We start from the raw sequence: 6,154 nt of genomic DNA, 5'->3' as shown, positions 1-6,154 counted from the left end.
GGAACTAGACAAATTCCATGTGCACCTAGAGACTGGGTTAACTTGTCACTCTTGGCTGCCGCAGGAATGCAGTATTCCCCAGCCATAGTGTGTCATCATTCCTGTATCCCTGTGACTACCAGCCAACCACCTCATTTAGTTAGTTATAGCTCTGCTTACTCATAATTCCAGCTTACTCATAGTATCTATGGCTGACTTCCAGCTTCTCTCCCCACAAGCAACAGACTGATCCTCTCTGTATATCCATTTCAAATTCTTAAAAGGAAAAAAAATCTGGCCTAGCTCCATTTTCACCTTAAGTGTGCATCAGAATCACCTGGAGAGTTTGTTAAACCACTAATTGTTGGGCCTCATTCCCAGTGTTTCTGATTTAGTAGCCTGGGGTAGGATCTGAGAATTTGCATTTGTAGCAGAATTCCAAGTGATGCTGACTACACGGGTCTGGGGACCACACCTGAGAACCACTGGTCTGGTTAGTCCCTCTTGTATCTGTTTGGACAGAGCAGATGGGGCTCTACCTCATGTTGTAAATACCATACTTCTGACTCTCAGGCTCATAATTGGAGACTTTTTAAAACTTCCATCTCTTAATGGCCTCTTCATTTAGGCAGTCACCCAAGTCCTATTGCTTTTTCAGCTGGAATGTCTCTGACCTGCCCTTTTATTTTCCTCTGTCACTGCCCTAATCCAGGGTCTCATCTCCCCACACCTGAACATCTACAGAAAAGCGTCCTGTTCCAAGCCACACCAAACTACCTTTCCCACTGACAGTCCCAAAGTGCTTTTTCTTTTTCTTTTTTTTTTTTTGTGGTACGCGGGCCTCTCACTGTTGTGGCCTCTCCCATTGCGGAGCATAGGCTCCGGACGCGTAGGCTCAGTGGCCATGGCTCACAGGCCCAGCCGCTTCATGGCATATGGGATCTTCCCGGACCGGGGCACGAACCCGTGTCCCCTGCATCGGCAGGCGGACTCTCAACCACTGCACCACCAGGGAAGCCCCCAAAATGCTTTTTCCATTGGCTCCCTTTGCCCATCTCATGAAACTAATCACTGTAACACCTCTAAACTTTTCCCTTTTAAGTCAATAATATTTACATGCTTATTTTCCCACACTGACGTTTCCTTTCTATCATGACCTCCTACTCTTTCCCTTGAGAAACCCACCTATTTGAGAGCTCTTAGGACCAGATTTACTTAGAAAAAAACTTCAACTTCTTTTTTATAAAGATGACTCTAGAATTTAACCTCTAAACCCTCTCAAGTTCCATCACTACATTTCAACTACTAGCTGCTAGCTCCACCTAACTACTCTGAGAAGCTCGAACTTGGTGTCCAAAGCCAACCTCAACATTTATCTACTCATACAAGTTCCTCCTCGAGTTTTTCTTATTCCTGTAAAAACAAAACAAAATAAACAACACACACACACACACACACACACACACACACACACACACACTCTCCCATTGTACCAGTCATCCAGGCTCTTAATCACAGTAATTTCGATTTTTCTATCTGCTCCTCTTCTTTCTACTCCCCTCACCCTACTCCATCTAATGAGAAGCCAAGTTCTACGGATTGTACCACATATCACAGGTGCTGCTGAAACCTGGCACTTTCCAACTATGAATGTCATCATGATGTTCTAAGCCATCAACCACTTTTGATCTACACCAGTATTCCTCCAATGTTTCTACAAAAGTACCTCTAACAGCAGAGAAAATATAAACGGTGGGGAGGAGGGTACCCTTATGGAATGTAACCCTTAGCGGCTTTTAAATCTTTCTATACCCACTTTGGAGAAATTTCTTTGTAGACTCCTGTTATCTTTAAAAAGTTAGGCAGATTTCGCATCCTCCCCCATCTTTTTTTTAAGAATACAAAAGGCTTATTTACATATCCAAGGTACTCAGATCCTACAGATGTGGACATGCTAGCTCCTTCTTTTAGAATAAACTGATGATGGGCAATAATCAATATCTGAAACTTTGTATTACTCTTTTTTTTTTTAATTAATTTATTTTTGTCTCCACTGGGTCGTCATTGCTGCACGCGGGCTTTCTCTAGTTCCAGCGAGCGGGGGCTACTCTTTGTTGCGGTGCGCGGGCTTCTCATTGCGGTTCCTCCATCTATTTTCGCTTTAACATTCTAGGAAGCGTCTAGTTAGCTGTCGGTGAGACAAACTGATGCTTTGAGAACATTTTCTACGTTTATCAGGAGCTTCACATGGCGTATCTGTGTTCTGGTCTGAGAAGAATCCCTGTAGACCCCACCTGGTCTCTCTGCCCTCGGTCTGTGTGTATGTGCCATTTTACTTCATCACACACTCCAGTAGTGCCACGCTGCTACCAAATTAAGTATAAGCTGGTTTCTTTTGATTCAAAGCCCTCCAAAAATGATCACTCCAATTTTATTTCTGATACTAAGTTACTTTTTTGCAAGCTGAAATGCTTTGATTAGTATGTTCTCAGTATTTTAATTGAATCTGGTTGTTGGCATGTGGCTTACTTCCATAGCCATTTAGCTAGCACAGTGGTTCTCAGAGTGTGTTCCCCAGACCAGAAACATCAGCATCACCTGAGAACTTGTTAGAAATGTGTATTTTACACCAGACCTGCTGAATCAGAAACTCTGGCTGAGCAATCTGCGCTCTAGCAAGCCCTCCACGGTGATTCTGATGCAGCTGAAGTTTGAGGGCCGCTGGTCTAGCATTTAGTTTTTGAATTTCAAATGGAGTAAGAAATGGATTTCAAAAAAAAAAAGAACCACCTAATGGAATATAAACTATTATTTAAGTGCAAAATCTTTTTTTAAGACAAAATGTTAACACTCACTAAAGGCTCTTTTACTAGAATTCTGCTACTAAATATAATTTTCATATAGGTTCTTCTTAATTTAGAAAATGTGTTCTAAAGGAAGACCAGATTAAACAATTTTTAGTTCATTTGTCTCCTCCTAGTGGCAGGCTTTTAAATATTGACCACGACAACCTCATTTATGTTTCATTTATGTTTCTCAGAAATCATAGTTCTGAATTTTTTTCATGATTCCTCTTATTAGCTACAATTAAAGTCAATTGGCCCTCCTACCAAATTACATAGATTCTTCTATATTAGCTCCAACTATGGCTGTAGAAAACCATGTAATTTATCTCTTCCTTGGCTCTTTTTTTTCTTCTCTTTTTTTTTTTTTTTGCGGTACGCGGGCCTCTCACTGCTGTGGCCTCTCCCGTTGCAGAGCACAGGCTCGGGACGCGCAGGCTCAGCGGCCATGGCTCACGGGCCCAGCCGCTCCGCGGCATGTGGGATCCTCCCAGACCGGGGCACAAACCCGTGTCCCCTGCATTGGCAGGCCGACTCTCAACCACTGCGCCACCAGGGAAGCCCCCTTGGCTCTTTTTAATCTGACTTGTAAATCTTCCCTCATTTTGTTACCAACTTCTTAGCAGTAGAAATTCATTACTTAGAACATTTGAAATGAGTTTTCTTCCTTTACAGAATGTCAACAACATCCAGGTGTTTACCTTTATTCCTCTCACCACCGCTCCCTTTCTGGCAATGCCACGGGAACCACACAAAATCTCCAGGGTACTGGGAGAGCCACTGCCTCCGAATCTCTTTTCAGTGAACACTTTGAGCCCTCAAGCCCCTAGGCTATATTGACTTAGGGTGTGAACAGATTCCTTTGACTCTTAAAATCAACAAGACAGGTTTGATTTCTTCCAAAAGATTTTATCAATATGGCAGGATAATTTACGGAGATACTAGTACACTACATTTTCCCCTTGATCTCTTCCAAGCGGGCAGCCAGGCCATTTGTATTCCTTTGTCTTGGATGTCTAAAGGATGGAAAGCTGAAGCTACTTGAAGACCGTGGCTTTTCCCATCTATTGTTAGAGTCTGAGCTCACTGAGGAAATTATGCTACATGTCTGAGAGGTAAAAGGGAAGAGGTGCCTTTATTTACACTGGAGGAAATAAATGAGATTTCCTTAGGCTGGGAAGGAGTGTAAACTGGTGCATCCTCATTCCCCTAGCAGCACCCTGGAGAAGTGTCAAGACCTATGGTCTGCTTAGAAAGGCTAGACCGCTAGCACTAATTGCCTATAGAAAGGGGTGCTGGGGGACAGGAATGGAAGGCTTACTTTTCAGTCTCTATCCTTTCGTAAATCATTCAAAATAAAAATAATAATTATGTCTTAAATAGTAAACAATAATAACCTCGACTAGAAGTATGAGGTTTGTTTATTTGAAAGGGACATCTTGAGTCATTACACTGACCTCGTAAAACATATTTTCATTCCTCAAGCCTTCCTTCACTGTCTGCTGCTCCCTCAGCTTGGATTGTCCTTCTCCTCTTTATCTTCCCTGAACCTTCAATAAAATCTGACAATTTATATAATTTTTCAATTTACAAAGCACTTTTAAAAAAAAATTTTTGGCTGCGCTGCAAGGCATGCAGGATATTAATTCCCCAACCAGGGATGGAACTCTGTGGCCCCTGAATTGGGAGCAGGGAGTCCTAACCACTGGACCACTAGGCAAGTCCCCTACAAAGCACTTTTAGATACATGATCTAATCTTCAAACAAAAAAATATATACAGTGAAGATGAATAATTTTATCCTCATTTAATAAATAAGAACACAGGGGATGAGAAAGTGCAGCAACTTGTGCCAGGTCACAATTCTTATATTTCAGAGCTATAATTCAAATCTACAACTGCTAACAAGTCCAGTGATTTTTCCCACTTTTTTTAAGCTACGAAATCCTATTCATCTAATGGAGGAACTGGGTAAAAATGCACAAAGATGTTTACTAAAGTGTTGTGCAATATCAATATTGCACAATAAATACCATCACATAGATCTGTATTTATCATGGAAAATATGGACAAACATCCATAATACTACATATAGTGAGAAAAGCAAGTTTAAAACAGATGTACACATAAACAATGTGTTTATGTAGAAAGAAGCTGGAAAGATATGTGTAGGAAAATGGGTTTTTTAAACAATGTGTTTACGTAGAAAGAAGCTGGAAAGATATATTGTGTAGGAAAATGGGTTTTTTGATTTTTTTAATAAACTTTTTTTTTTTTTTTTTTTTTACTTTTTATTATTATTTTTTGGCCGTGCCATAGGGCACGCAGGATCTTAGTTCCCCGACCAGGGTTCAAACCCGTGCCCCCTGCATTGGGAGCTCGGAGACTTAACAACTGGGCCACCAGGGAAGTCCCCTCGTTGTTTTCTTTGTTTTGTTTTGTTTGGCCGCACCGCGTGACTTGAAGGATCTTAGTTCCGGGACCAGGGATTGAACCCAGGCCACGGCAGAGAAAGCACCAAGTCCTGCCCACTGGACCGCCAGGGAATTCCCGGAAAACGTTTTTTAAAAGTTGTAATACTCTAAATTTTTATATATTATTACTAATACTAGATTAAATGCACATTAGTGCTTAATATGTGAATAGTGGGATTATCTCATTTAATCCTCACAATAACCAACTTGCCTAAAGGCTTACTGTTAAGTAACGCAGCAGAACCGGAAGGGTATCAAACCCCAAACCTCATGCTCTTTGAAGGTAGATCATCCTGTCTCACGTACAAAGATCATTTATTTTATAATCTGAAAAATCCATGAGGTTAGTTTAAGAAAATCCTGTTCAAAACTTCACTTCTCGGAGTCTACTATACTCCGCAGACAATCTGGGTCTCTTACAGCACCTAGGGCCATCTGATTAGTATTGGTTGGTCCCTTATTCTACCTCTCCTAGCTGCCTGAAACCCCAGCTCACTTCCTCGCGCAGTGGGCGCCCGATACGTGGAACACTGAGGACTGCCCTTTACTTAGCTCGTGGAGAACCTGAATTGATGATCAGTGCTCACACGACATTAGGAATTTCTTTCCAAGCATTGTAGGCTGGGGCCACACGAGGCCTCTCCATTTCCCTCGCGCACCGTAGCCTCCTTGCCTGCACCTACTTCATCCCCTCGGCTTCCATAGTGCTCGCGTCCCAGCTGGGCCGGGAACCCGAGGGTTCCCTAGGTCGCGGGACCTGCCCGGCCGACCCGCCAGGGCCCCGGCTCCGGCTCTCGGGACAGGGACAACAGGCTCCACGTGGGCCTGGGAGCCGCCATCTCGCGTGCTGGCAGGAGCA

The sequence above is a fragment of the Delphinus delphis genome, chromosome 14, assembly GCF_949987515.2.
Source record: "Delphinus delphis chromosome 14, mDelDel1.2, whole genome shotgun sequence".
Taxonomy (NCBI): domain Eukaryota; kingdom Metazoa; phylum Chordata; class Mammalia; order Artiodactyla; family Delphinidae; genus Delphinus; species Delphinus delphis.
The sequence above is the reverse complement of the archived record's forward strand: the minus strand, read 5'-3'. Positions refer to the sequence as shown.